At 50.4% G+C, this 15037-nt stretch overlaps 1 protein-coding gene across 2 annotated transcripts in view; it reads right to left on the minus strand.

Moving 5' to 3' along the window:
- Positions 1–15037, minus strand: part of Tbxas1 (thromboxane A synthase 1) — a 166927-nt gene that overhangs the window by 139315 nt on the left and 12575 nt on the right. The window lies entirely within an intron of this gene.

The following is a 15037-nucleotide window of genomic DNA, read 5'->3' on the forward strand; positions in this document are numbered from 1 at the left end:
GGGGGTGGGATCCTGAGACCCCCAGATGGGGGTGGGATCCTGAGGTCCCCAGATGGGGGGTGGGATCCTGAGGCCCCCAGATGGGAGATGGGATCCTGAGGTCCCCAGATGGGGGGATGGGATCCTGAGGTCCCCAGATGGGGGGGTGGGATCCTGAGGCCCCCAGATGGGGGGATGGGATCCTGAGGCCCCCAGATGGGAGATGGGATCCTGAGGTCCCCAGATGGGGGGATGGGATCCTGAGGTCCCCAGATGGGGGGTGGGATCCTGAGGTCCCCAGATGGGGGGTGGGATCCTGAGGCCCCCAGATGGGGGGATGGGATCCTGAGGCCCCCAGATGGGGGGTGGGATCCTGAGGCCCCCAGATGGGGGGATGGGATCCTGAGGCCCCCAGATGGGGGTGGGATCCTGAGGCCCCCAGATGGGGGGATGGGATCCTGAGGTCCCCAGATGGGGGTGGGATCCTGAGGTCCCCAGATGGGGGTGGGATCCTGAGGTCCCCAGATGGGGGTGGGATCCTGAGGCCTTCTGGGTCTGGAGATCCCTCAGAGGAAGCCAGTCTAACACCTCCCTCCACTAGAACTCAGTGGGTGTCTCCACACACTCACCCCTGTTCCTCAGCCTCTAAATCTAGCATGAACCATAACTCAGAAGACAAAGCAAAACCTTACAGTGGCAGAGTATCAGCTCCCTGGTATCGTGTTCTGGGTTCAAGCCAACCCCCTATTCATATACAACTCGTTGCTCATCACATTCCATGGCCATGGCCTCATTGAGGAAAAAAAATAGTGCTGGAGCCCCCTCAGGACAAGGAGACCACCTTACTCCCCACTTGTAAGACCGTTTTTCTGCCTAAACAATAAGGGAGGCAGACTCCCCCACCCCGAACCAGAAGTGGCCCAACCAAGGCTGCACCACTTTTCAGTACGGCTGTCCAAACACTGGGATTATGGGGTTATTTCTGTTTACGGCAACAGAGAGGAGACACAGTTCGAGTCAGAGCTGGCGTGGGCAAACCTGCCATATGGCCCCCATCCCCACCCGGCCAGACAGATAGGTCAAAAGTTCAGTCGGTTCAGAAAAATGAATGAGTCAAACTGGGTGTTTAGCATCATGCAGAGATCAGCCAAATGCCAACTGAGGAACAAGGAAAAAAACAGAATAGCACTCTAGCCTGGCTTCTGATGAATACGAGAGCTCAAAACATTGTACAGTGAGAAGGATGGGGCATTTGCTTTGTTCTCCAACCTGAGAACGGTTCAGCAAACGCTCCAATATCGGGGGGGGGGGGCATCTCTTAAGTACGGTTTACAGGACACAGCATTGTACCTATAGCTAAAGTAGCAACGAGGGAGAACCAGGCAGGGCATAGTTGGGAACAGGGGTCGCCCCCACCCCCAGCATCTGAAAGGACCTGCCGGTTCCAGTGACTTCCAGAACATGACCGTGGAGTCCACATTTGAGTGGAATCATGAGGCACATGCTAGAGCCTCGTGTGAATTACATGCATTGCCACACCCACATTCCTGTTCATTAGTGTGTGTGCTAAAGGTCAGCAGCACCATTTGGGAAAACGTAGCCTTTCAAGCAAGCGATGGTATTTTAAATGACTCCCCTTCTCCTGAAACGGAGAGGTCAAGGGAGACTCAGCTATTGAACACTTCCTTCAACACTCTCAAGCCGGAGGTTTTCCATCAGTTTTTGCAAATTATTTTCTAAATATAATCTCTGATGGGTGAAAAGAAATATGAAGATCTTGGGCCATGTAATTACATCTTAATTTAGTAATTAGATGTCTTGATTGTCTAATTAAAGGACAAGAAGTCTATACCTAATTACACTTGCTAATTATTATGCAAGACCACACCCTCATTATGTAACTGCACTTAGAACACTGTCTGCGTCTCTGCACATTTTCAAGCATATGGCACCAGCAGAGAGTGTCCTGTGCACAACCACCTCAAATTTTGCTCACAGCCCGGACTCAGGTGCAGGACGGGGGAGTCTTCAGTGGGAAATGACCCGGTAAGGCTACCATCACTTAGCGTCCCCAAGCCCAGATCTGTAGCAGGAGATTACCACTACCAGTGTAAGGGACACAGCTGCAGTGCAGGCACGATTTGTGTTCTTCCCGTTTCCTTCTCTGTAGCCTGTTGCTCTCACGTGCTCTGATCTCTGGGGCCTACGGCTGACCTACAAATGTTTCACCAGACACCCAAGCCCATGGACTCCTTCAGCCATGGGCTGATGAGTTCCAAATGACAAGTTGAAGTCCTAGCCTCCAGGACCTTGGGACGTGACTCTATTTGAAGAGAGGGTTAGTGTGAATGTCTTCAGTTCAGATAAGGTCATACTGAAGTCGATGGGGCCTCTGTTCCAAAAGAACTGGGGTCCTTGTCAGAAGACGCCAATATTGTTTACTTCCCTTGCTGCTGTGACAAAATACTTGACAAGGGGCAACTCTAGGAGGAACGCTTGCCTGGCCTCACAGCTTAAAGGTGAGCATGCAGACAGAACAGTCAGGAAGCAGACCAGGAGCAGGAAGTGTGGCAGGCTTGGAAATCTCAAGGTCTGCCCCAGTGACCCACTTTCTTCTAAAGCTCCGCCCCCAAGGCTCCGCCTCCTAAAGCGCCACCTCCTAAGGATCCGCCTCCTAAGGCTCCGCCCCCTAAGGCTCCACCCCTAAGGCTCCGCCTCCTAAGGATCCGCCCCCTAAGGCTCCACCCCTAAGGATCCGCCTCCTAAGGCTCCGCCCCTAAGGCTCCACCCTAAGGCCCCACCCCAAGGCCCCGCCCCCTAAGGCTCCGCCCCCTAAGGCCCCGCCCCCTAAGGATCCACCCCTAAGGCTCCGCCCCCTAAGGCTCCGCCTCCTAAGGTTTCACAAATGTCCAAAACAAACAGTTATCTCCAACAGGCAATGAAGGTCCAGCGCATGAGCCTGTGAGGGACATTCCACATTCAAATAATAACAAAACGGCCATGTGACAGGCACAGAGTGAGGAAGCCCGATGACTATGAGGGTGGAGATGAGAAGCTTCTAGACCTGGGGAAACAATCAGTCCTCCGATAGCACAGCCACGGGAAGTCAAGAACAACGGTGCTCTCCCAAACATCCCAGGCAGTCAATGAAATACATTAAATTTCTGTTTCTCCCTGTCACTTTGTAAAAGAAGTCTGTCTTTCATGTTAGATCGCGTCATTAAATTCTGTAGCACCCAAGAAAAGCACACGAGGCCTGGGACGGGGCTGCGGACGGACTTCCGGTACTAGGCAGCCGTTCTGTGACCGCTGTTGGGATATTTGTTTGGAACAGCTTCCCTTTGGCGGGAATTAATGCAAATGTGGCCACCACCACGACCATTTTGGACATCTGTCGTTGTTTATGGTAAGGATACTTAAGTCAGAAAATGACAGCAGACATACACATTGTCCCACATAAAGTTCCTTGGTTTTATTGTCACACCCAAGGCAACCATTACATGGCACATGTAAGACACAAGTCTTACAATGTCACTAGTGGACCTTGGGGTGTCCCTTCTCAAAGTAAAGGGAGCAGATGCACTGTTTTCAGGATAGGGCTAAACAAGCTTCCCGGTCTTTCATTTTCCTCAAAACCAAGGCACTCTCTTGACGGATTTCACACAGGACGATGGGCCATTGTTTAGGCAAAGAAGCTGCTTGAGGTAAACCTGGGGGGCAGGAGGGATTGTTGTCTGAGACAAGACCTCATATAGCCCAGGCTAGCCTCCATGTGTCTGTTACACAGCCGAGGAAGACTTAAAACTTCTCACCCTCTTGTCTCCCTCCTGACTGACGGGAGTGTAGGCGTGTGCCTCCACACCTGATTATGCGGTTTCAGGGATCAACTGTGTGTGCTGGGCTAGCACCCTATCAACTGAGCCACACACACCCCCCCCCCCAGGCCTCGCAGCTTGATGGGTTCAGGTCAAGTGGACAGAGGGTTAGAACAGCAGAAGCCAGGCAGAGGCGGGCCTGGCCTCTGGCTTCCCTCGCTGTGTCTTAAGCAGCCAATAGAATGGCTTTCCCTTTGATTCCCGAATCTGGGTTCTACCAGCCATGTGCGACCTGCAATCTTGGCTGAGTCTGCATTCCATTGTCTTCTCCATCTTTGCCTGGTTCCTCTCTCTGTCCAGAGTAAGAGGTGAAGGGCAGACATAACTTAACTCTTGTTTTAACGCAGATATTTCTGGTGGAAAATTATGAAATCTTGAGTTTGTGTGTGGGACTCTCTGATTTCTCCTTTCAGTGCCTCAAATCTGGGTCCCTTCCTTCCACCCCTTTTCCCTCCCTCCCTCCCTCCCTCCCTTTTTTGCAGTGCAGGGACAGAACCCAGGAACTCTTCTATACTGTGTAGATGGTCTAATCCGGAACTATATCCCTGATCCTCAGGTATAAATGGCATTTGTAATGGCTGATAGGAGTTCTTCCCCCAATAATGTAAAAGCAACACACACACACACACACACACACACACACACACACACACACACACACACACGGCCATTTCAGTCATTAGCCTGAAAACAATTTTGTCACAAGCAAACGATTTTACATTTACGCTGACGTAAGAGAGCTTATGCAGCCATTACTGTCATTATCGTTTATTCTAGGTCACATTGCTTCCTATGTCCCAGACACCGGGGCTTATATGCCATTTCATATACAAACCTCCAACGACCATTTGAAAGTAGAAGTCAGTGTTATTTTCCTGTGGCAAGTTAGGAATGCCAAGTTTAGAGAGCTTTCAGTGGTTTACCCAAGGTACCAGAGCTGCTCAGTGACAGAATCAGAGTTCAGGCCAGGACAGCTCACCTCAAGCAGGTGTTGTTATCCCCCTACTCAGCTAACCTGTTCAGTCCTCCAGGCTGAGAGGCTTTGTGTGTGGGTCAGCCACCACAGGATAGCGCACAGACAACATGCTCAGAACATGTAAGCTTCATAAACACAGAGGGTAATGAGCTCACAGGTATTTGGGGGCTGCCGAGATGAAGCCAGCCCTTGCATTTCTACTCCTAACCTGTCGTTTGATTCTCTTGTTTTATTAACTTATTTAGTGTCTGCACATACACATATGTGCCATGGTACACATATGTGACATGGCAGTCAGAGGACAACTTGTGGCATTTCATTCTCTACTGAACCGTCCGGGCCTAGAGCTTGAACTCGGGGCATCAGGATTGGCAGCAATCTCCTTTACCCACTGAGCCACCCTGCCTAGCCCTTGGCTTGTTATCCCAGGGCTTTCTTTCAGGTGCATTGATCTTTCTTTCCCACTTGACCATTCTTACCACAATGCAAACAGTCCCTGTGTTCTCTACCTTACGGCAAGGGAGCGCGCGCCTGGGTGCAGCTGCGGCCTCGTTCACCCTCCTTCCTTCCTTCCTTCCTTCCTTCCTTCCTTCCTTCCTTCCTTCCTTCCAGCAGAGTTTCTTGAGATGGAGATGTGTTGTCCGCTTTTGACTCTTTAACCCTGCCTCTGTCTGTTCCCGCTAAACTGATATACCTGCGGAATGGGAAAGGGCGTGTCTTGTCAAGACCACTGATGAGTTTGCCTCTGCAATCCCATGACTCCCTGCCAGTCTCTTTACATGAGCCCTCAATGGTCAATACCACCAAGCCAGCACCCCTACATTTCTGACTGTACCTCCATTCTCTCCATTGAGCTCTGGCCCTCTTTATCCGTCTCCCAACACAACCACACACCCTCTCTGCTCCATGCTTGCGGTTACCGTGTAAGCTATCAGATTCCTGTTCCTGCCACCATGCCTGCTACTTGTATTCCATGGCATGGTGGATTCCTATTCCCTCTGCGGCCGTTAGCCCAAATGAGCTCTTCCTTCCGTAAGTTGCGCTTGGTCACGGTAGCGGCAGAACCATATGTAAAACAACTATCAGATTTAACCGTTGTCACCCTGAGTAGACCGCGAAACACGAAAGCCTTGGTGGGACAGAGCTGTGGTATGTCACTGAGGCATTCTAGAGAGATCAGCTGAGGGGGGAAGATTCTCCCTTAATCCCAGAATAGTGAGGGGCAAGACCTAGTCGGCTGAGTACATCCCTATCTCCGCCTGCCTTCTACTCAGACGCGAGCAAGCATATCCCCACCGTGTTGGACTGTACCCCTGAACCACGCATGAGTCAGACCAAACCCTTCCTGGATCAAGCTGCTCTTTGCCAGGTATTTGGTTACAGCAATAAGAAAAGTAACTAAAGCAACTATATTTAGACATTAAACAAATAGCTAGGCAATTTCCATTCCCCCTGCGAAGCAATTACTCCCCAGCCCTTGGGACTTCAGTTCACCGACGGTGCAAGCCAGAAGCCTCAGAGACACAGTGGGTTGTGTAGTTGTTGTAACCATGACTGCCTCTCCTAATTGGATATTAGACATCCCCACCCCACGTGCTTCAGGCAAAATGGTGATTGGCATCCGAGGCTGGAGTGCCGAGTCCCCATCCCAACCAGGCAAGAAACAAGGTCTCCAGAAACTGCCAGCTCAGCTGACACCTAGACCAGCAAGGCACATCTATGCCTCACATGAGCAATGTATTCAGTTCGGGAACAAACATCACACATATCTAAATTTCGAAACAATGCAGACACCTGGCATCGCCTTCACCGAGTGTGAGAAAAGTGGTCTTCCCTTGCTGCATTTGAAGCTTCCTCCGCTGCTGAAAACTGCGGTAGACTTGGGGACTCAGTAACTGGGCTCTTTATACGTGAAATCACTTCCCGTGCAGGGCGGTACCTTCTTTAACAGGGTAAATATTACGGTGAATCCTGTCAGAAATTGAAACCATTTTTAAGTCAGGAGTTTAAGCTATTCTTAAAAATGAGCTAGTTTTCCCCATTGCGGCTAGAACAAACAACCACAGACCATGGCGGCGTAAACAATTCAAATTTGCTACCTTGTGGTCCGAGAGGCTATAAATTCAAAATTCGCAAACACCTTTTAAAGTCTTCAAACCCAGGGCCAGCTCCTTCCTTCTGGAGCCTCCCAGGCCGGTGGCAGTGACAGCCTGTGCTTCCATTCATCACTTAGCTTTCCTCTCACTTAGAACTCTTGCATCCCTTCTGAAAGTGGGCACGGAGTCAGGGACAGCAGAGTAAGCAGGGCTACAGCTCAGCGGCTGTGTTTCTAGACGTCAGCATGTCCCTGTGGTTGAGCATTCTCAAGGATGCAATCAGGTTCTTCCCCTTATCCGAAACTGGGGGGTCCCAAATCTGCACTAACGAAGGGCCTGCAGCCTCTGAAGATGGTGGCTTCTTTGTGATTCCCTTGCATTGTGGTTTTACACACACACACACACACACACACACACACACACACACCGTGTGGGCTTTTCTAGAGGGTTATGAGAGGAAAAACTCTAAAAAGAGGATTTGGCCCACCATGACTTGGGAGCAGGAAAGGGTCTCCTTGATTCATGAATATTCCACCCACCTCATAAATATTCATAAACTGTCTTTAAACCCCTTAGCAGAGGCCACTGCACTGCCTCTCCGCCTCCGCGGCTCTCCGGAATGCCTGCTAAGCGATCTTCTGTGTCTCTCACTGAAATCTTTCCTTCTAGAGACCAGAGCAGGGCTGGAGGGGTGGCCGGGTCGAGAGCACTCACTGTTCTTGCAGAGAACCCAGGTTTGGTTCCCAGCACCCACAGGATGGCTTACAAACACCTACGACATCTGTTCCAGGGGATCCAAAGCCTTCTTTTTATCTCTGTGGGCACCAGGCACACATACATGTATGTGGGTACACATAATACATGCAGGCAGAACATTCACAACACAAACTTAAATAAATTTAAAAGACAAAAAAAAAAAAAAAAAAAAAAAAAAAGGCAAAACCTAGAGAACCCTCCCCGTAACACAAGAAGTCTTGTGACTATTTTAGACCCACCCCCTTAATCCAGAATAGTTTTTCTTAAGATTTTCAACTGTGGGGGGGGGGGGCTGGAGAGATGGCTCAGAGGTTAAGAGCACTGGCTCCTCTTCCAGAGGACCCAAGATCAAGTCTCAGAACCACACGGCGGCTCACAACCATCTGTAATGGGAGCTGGTGGCCTCTTCTGGTGTGCATGAAGACAGGTCACTCGTATGCATAAAATAAATATTTAAAAAAGATTCTCTGTGAGTTCGAGACCAGCCTGGTCTACAAGAGCTAGTTCCAGGACAGGCTCCAAAGCCACAGAGAAATCTTGTCTTGAAAAACCAAAAAAGAAAAAAAAGATTCTCAACTGAATCATAGCTTGGTAGTTGCCATGTATGGTGGCATTCATGGGATAGGGCATGGACAGCTTTGGTGGCTATTGTTCAGCTCCCTTACCAACTCATACTTAGGTAGAGCCAGGCGTCATCTGCAATGTGCTGGGAGGGGAGAAGTTCCGGGATAAGGATGGGGCTGTGGCCTGTCCTGGGCTCCTTCAACAGATGGATGGTGTAGCTGTAGGGCAGGGCAAGAGACCATCAGGCTGCTCCCACCAAAGTTGGCCTCTGCCCTGGCAGCACAAACCCATGGCGCCCATAGGTAAGAGCCTTCCAGAAACCATCATGACTTAGAAAGGAGTCCCCGGCTAATGTTCACTTTTCCTGTTTAATCCTAGTCTTCAGGTCATGGAATCAATACGACCCACAAGCTTAATGACCTTACTCTTCCAAAGACAGTCTTGTGGGTGACACCTGACAAAATTTTTGCTATGCCTGTGTCTGACCAGTACCGCCGCCCCTGAATACCATTAATGTTTGTAAATGTGCCTCCCCCCCCCCACCCAGGGGAAGCTTTAAGTTATGACCTTAAATGAAAACCAGGACAGCTCCCATAAACAAATCAAATGGTGGTAAGTTTTTTACAGTGACAGACTTTAGCGGAGGCACGCATTAGAATCTCACCTGCCAGCCATGGTCCACAGCCAAGCCACTGTGGAGAAGACAGCACTCTCAAAGTTGGTCTGAGCAAGGCACAGTGTTTGTGGTGTGGCCTGGCTGATGGTTTGACTTGACGGACAGAGACTGGCAAAGGAGACCTCGGTCCTTTCCCAAAGCCTGGGCCGGATGAACCTCTGTGCCCTGTCACAGTGTCTCTACCACAGAGCTGCTCAGCACTTGACCGTGGGTTTAGTCTAAGCCGTGGTTATGGTTTGTCCTCAGAGAAGAAGGAAATGTAAGGAGGGTCTGTAAGGCCCTCGGGGCCAATGCACCCAGCATGTTAGGGATGGAGAGAGTTGCCAGGCTGGTAGCTGCTCCCTGCATGGCTCCCTGCATGTTCCTACTCACCAGTGTGGTACCAGGGGCTGGATACCAGACCATCATAGAGGTCAGCAGCACCACACCCTGAGCCAGGCATTCACAGCCCAGACAAGTTCAACAGCAGATAGCAAAAGTGGATTGAGCATTTGAGTTCCAAACCTTGCAGCAAAGAAGTGGCCGCTAATTTAGTTATTCTGTTCACTACTGAGCTGTAGTTATGAATCAGAAAATATGGTAAATGGTGCTAAGTTGTTTCCTACAAAAGCTAGTTTAGAAACAACCTGGAACAAAGAAAAACAACTCAGATCCTATAAGAAGGCTTGCTCCCTACGATGCTGTTAAACCAGGAGATGCGCCCATTACATCATAGCCAAAGGACACAACATAAACGCACCTGAGGAGAGACGGGATGCAGGAGGCCACAGGGTGTTGTCAAGGACACTTTAGCAGACACATGACTGTGTCCTCCACTGTGTGCCCCAGGAAACCCAAGCCCCGTATGAAAGAGTCAGCAACACCCACTAGGTGGTATGAGGTGAGCTGGGGTGAGATGGGTAGCGCGGGAGGGACAGGCAAGACAGGCCCGAGGCAGTCATCTCTTCTTGGGGGCCAGCTCCCTGCCATCACACATCTAGCCACCAAAGGGTCTTGGGGCACTGGCCTGCCTTTCCATGCCAGTGAGAATTACAGGAAACTGAGTCAAACAGCGGTGTCATGATGTGAGCACACACGAGCTTTGGGTCTAGTGTGAAGGAGAGCAACATGATCAAATGATGCCAGGGCTCCAGGTGGGTGGCTTTACTTCCTGTGGGTGGCGTGGCCTTGTTAAGTATTGCGTATTTATCTAACTTTATCTACACCAAGCTACTCTATTGATGGTCCGTAAACAGATAGGCAGAGGATAGACAAGTGATAGATTGGTAGATGGCAGGTATTAATTGGGCCTGACACAACACAGAATTGTTACTTAAAACATTATGACTTGTTTAAAACTCACTTGTGTGGTACTCAGGTGTGAACCATGTAGACGACATCATCAGTTTGCAATGACAAAAGGGTTAGACATCACTTGTGGAAGAAGAAATGGCACAGGTTGTTCTCTGACCACCAGATGTGTGCACGCGCGTGCACCTACAAAGCCACACACATCTCTTCATTGCAAGAGTAAATTATAATTACAATTACATTTTTTTTATCTTTACGTGTATATGCATGTTCTTTCATGCGTCCGTGTGCGCCACATACATGCAGAAGTAGAAGACTGCGTGGGTGCCCTGCAACAGGAATTGTTGCAGCACCTCATGGGTGCTGGGAACTGAACCCGGATACTCTGAGAGCAGTATAAGCTCTTAAACACTGAGCCGTCTCTGCAGCCTCTGTAGTAGCTTTTTAAAAGCCAGATTAGACATACCCAATAGACACAGAGCTAAAGTAGAAAGGCTTTCCCCAAAACTTCCCTTCTATGATTGAGAGGGTGGGGGGGCTTACTTAAAATGTGTCACCTTAAATGTTTGTATTTTTTAAAGTGGGGGTGCCTGTAGAGGTCACGGGCGTGGGATCTTCTGGAGTTGGAGTTACAGATGGCTATGAAGCCCCTGCCATGGATGCTGGGAAATGAACTTGGGTTCTTGACTGCTGAGCCCATCTTTCTAAGCCCTGCATTCAGCCTTTCCTCTTTAATTTACTTTTTATGTGCATTGATGCTTTGCCTGCTTGTGTGTCTGTGTGCTCTGCCATGCCAGGTGGGTGCTGGGAGTTGAACCTGGGTGTAGGGTAAAAGGGACAGCCAAAGAAGCCCACTTTGGCCCTGATACCTCCAGAGCCAACTCTACCCCTCCAGAGCTGTACTGCTGCAGCTCTAAGTAGCCTGGCTTCCTGATAAGGCAGGACACCTTCGCCACTCCAGAGCTGTAATGCTCACACCCTCCTACATTTAGGTGCCAAAATCCAGCACTCACACTCACTGGAAGAGGAACCAGTGCTCTTAACTGCCGAGCCATCTCTCCAGGCCCTGCATTTAGCTTTTTAAAAGCTACCTCAGCAGACAGAGGTCAGGACATGGCAGCCCACCATGGCCCCGTGTGCAGCCCTGACTGCATCTGGCTGATTCCAGGAGCTGAAGAACTCTTGAGCAAGACTAATCTCTAAAAACTTGGATCTCCCTCAACCACACATGTGCACACGTGCACACACACGCGCACACACACATGCGCCCCCCCCCCCCACACACACACCCTGGTGCTGAGTTCTGCAACCCCACATAGAAAATTCCAAGGGGACAAAGCCTTGGACAAGCAAAGAATTCTGGGGACAGAAGGCAGGATGCAGGGCTTCATAGAAGCAAATAGAAATGCAGTCACCTCAGATCAGAGGTGGCATCTCCACAGAACCACTTAAAGGGCCTACTCCTCCAGGAAAGGTCAGGGCTGAGGCCATGGCCTCAGAGGCCATTTCTCACTCTGTCTGCCAATTAGCAGGCTAGCCCCACAGATAACCAAGGCCTTCAGGTAGTGGCTTGTTTAGGTAATTGATGGTGCTGTCCTCACTGGGGAATCTTAGTGCACCAAAAGCTGTTGAGAAGCCAAAATTCACAGAGAGTCTGTATTAATCACTTTGTCAAGCTCAACAAAGGCCCCCTCGCTTTGCTAATAACCACAGATGAGGTAGCAGCCCTCAGTTAAACAAGGACGCGAAGGGGCTCTTAATTAATGTATCAAAGGGCGCAGGCACACATTTTCTCGGGCTCTATTTTCATGAGAACAGTGCGAAGTTCAGGTAGAGCCAGTATTTCCCAGGCTGCTCTAGTGCAAGGGGGAATGAGTCCCTGCTCCCACTGAAGCTCACAGAGAAGGATCTAGAAGCCTTGGTGGACCACAAGGTCAGAGTGGCCTTGTCTGGGTTTGAGGAAGGTAGCGACAGCGAGCGGTCCCTAATGCACCCTGTTGTAGCCTTAGCACTTCCGGCCCTGAGCTGGACTTCTGCAGCTCTGGTAAAGCGGACCTTCTTCCCCCACACTGCTGAACCAGTTCCTGCCAGCCTTGCCAGGCAACACCCAGGAGCCAGCCTCCTGATAGTGTTTCCAACTGGTTATCCGCCTCCAGGCCGCCTCTCCCAAGGTCCTGTTCACATTCAGACAAACCTCCCTCAGCCACCGGAAAGCCCTTGTGACATTTTACATTGTCCCTCCTTCCACCGGGGCCACAGGCAGCTCAGGGGTCCTTTGGAGACACCTCAGTCCTGCAGAATACCCACAAATTCGTGGGGGGCGGGGACCACCTCGCCTGAAGCCACTTGGAAGCCAATGCCAGGATGGGGAGGGACTCTGAAAGCCAGAGAGTTCCCATCAACGGGTAATTAAAAGCATGCAGGTCCCCTGGGAGAGGCGGGCGGGCGTGAGGACAGCTGTGAATGGGGAGTTGTGGGTCCCCTTGGATTTGGGGGCCATGATGACTGGCTTCCAGCCTCACCCCTTTTAGACTAGGGCAGTCTTGCACATTTTTAGTCATGATGACCTGGGCTCAGACCCAAGCTCTTGTCCTCTCCAAGGCCAGGACTAAGGTGAGTCAAGACAGAAACCTAGAGCACATTTGAGGGAGACCCTCCCTCTAGGGGATATGACCATACCAGCTCTTAAGGTCCCATACAGCATCACAGCTGCCTGTTGCTCTGTGGCGCAGAGGCGCAGCCCTCGCCCCCATTTGCGGGTTCTGGAAGTGGCCTTCTTTGTCTTGCACACATGTTGCTCAAGCTCCCCTCTGCCTCCATCCTGTCGGCACACTCTCTCTGACTCTATGAGAATGTCTGCTTTGTAAGGACAGTAGTCCAGGTTTGGGGCCACACTAATACTCCTGTCTTAGGTTTTCTGTTGCTGTGAAGAGACAACATGACCGTGGCAACTTTTATAACGGAAAACATTTACAGTTGAGAGGTTTAGGGCCTTATCGTCATGGCGGAGCATGGTGGCATGCAGGCAGATGCCCTGCAGAGGCAGTTTGAGAGACATGTCCTCCACCACAGCTCACAGTCTGCAAGGGTGTGCACTGGCTGCTGTTTCAAATACAGTAAGCACCCAGGTCTCCTCAGGCCCCTTTACCTCAGGCAGGCCTCCCCTCCCTCTGCTGTCCTGGACTGGAGTTGAGAGCTCAGGGTTGCCTGAAAGTGTACCCATGAGCCAGGCCCTGCCCTCAACCCTTTGTGTGGCTAGAAATCCCTAGGCCCAGGCGCATCTGAGTCCTACACTGGATTCTGGACTCTGCTTCAGGAACTCCTAATGCCAGCTCATCCCTCCACAGCAAGGCCGGCCATGACCCCTATCATGGTCTCAGCTGGCAGATTCCTCCTCAGGATCTGGTTTGCTTAGATTCACTGTTTTCATTTCTAGTAAAAATTCAAATGCCCATAGCCTTGAGTGGGTTTTGTTATTGTTGTTTGTTTTATTTTGTTCTTGTTATTGCTGGTTTGGTTCTTGCCAGGGATGAGGCTCAAAGGGTGTGGTCTTGGACCACGGAACACGGGGTAACTGAAGGCTGTCAATTCTTCAAGAGTTTTCTGTGTCAAAACTATACAGCAGCATTCTTGGCTTAGGCTGGATCAGCACGTCCCACTACAGGGTGGGGTCTTCTTCCTCAGCCCATTCAATTAGGCTTCAATTTGCAGCTTGCTGAGCCAACCAGAAGGCAGTTCTGGAACAAAACCTCGAGTGTTGCCTTTTCCTCTTCTGGGCTCTGCATTCTTGTGATGGCACAGAACGGAGCCTCCTCAAGCCTCTGTCGTTACAAACCCAAGGAGCAGGCACAAACCCCACCCAGCCCAGAACAGAGCCACTCCAGCTAAGACACAAACCATGGGAAACTAAGTGTGATTGTTTGTGACTGGGTTTGGGGTGGGTTGTTACACAGCAATAGCTGGCTGATACGACTCCATTCACGTAAGTCCTCTGGGACATCATTTCTGCATCTAAAAAAATGGGGCCGCTGGGTCATAATCAGTAAAGCTCAGACTTTTTACTCACGATGCATAAGTAATGGCTGTGATAGATAATGGCCATGACGCACGCTCAACAGTGCCAGACACTAAACATATCACAGATTAAGACTGCAAATATTAGAAACAGAGAACTGGAAGACGTAATTAAGGTTGAGAATCTGGGTCATGGGGGCTGGGCTGGAGAGATGGGCTTAGTGGTCCAGAGGACCTGGGCTTGATTCCCAGCCCACAGATGGCAGCTCAAAACTGTCTGTAAATGGGGTTCCGGGGGATCTGACATTCTCACGCCAATGCACATAAGAAAGCACTAGAGAGAGAGATGGGGAGAGGGAAAAAGAGAGGGAGAGAGAGAGAGAACTTGGGACATACTGGTATTCCTAGAGCAAGTTGTTGCATGGGGAAATGATGTCCCACTGTGGAACTGTGACGGTTTGAATGTCCCCCACGGGCTTGGGAATCTTGACCCTTGGCGAGCCTGTTTGGGGAGGCTGTGGAACCTGTAGAAGAGCCTTGCTAGAGGAAGCACAACCACTTCCTGCTTGCTTTTACTACTTCCTGTTTATGGTTGAAGATTTGAGCTTTCAGCTTCCTGCTCCAGCTGCCAAGCCATCCTGCGGCCGTATCTCCCAACCATGATGGGCTCTCACCTTCTGGAATCATATGTGGGTTCTATGGTTAGCTGGCTGCTTATTTGGTTAGTTTACTGGTTGGCTGGTTAAGTTTATCGGCTAACTAACCAGATTATTCACCTGGTCTAAGATAGAAGATAAGCAAAGTGTAAAGA

The sequence above is a fragment of the Phodopus roborovskii genome, unplaced genomic scaffold (genome assembly GCF_943737965.1).
Source record: "Phodopus roborovskii unplaced genomic scaffold, PHOROB, whole genome shotgun sequence".
NCBI classification, from domain to species: domain Eukaryota; kingdom Metazoa; phylum Chordata; class Mammalia; order Rodentia; family Cricetidae; genus Phodopus; species Phodopus roborovskii.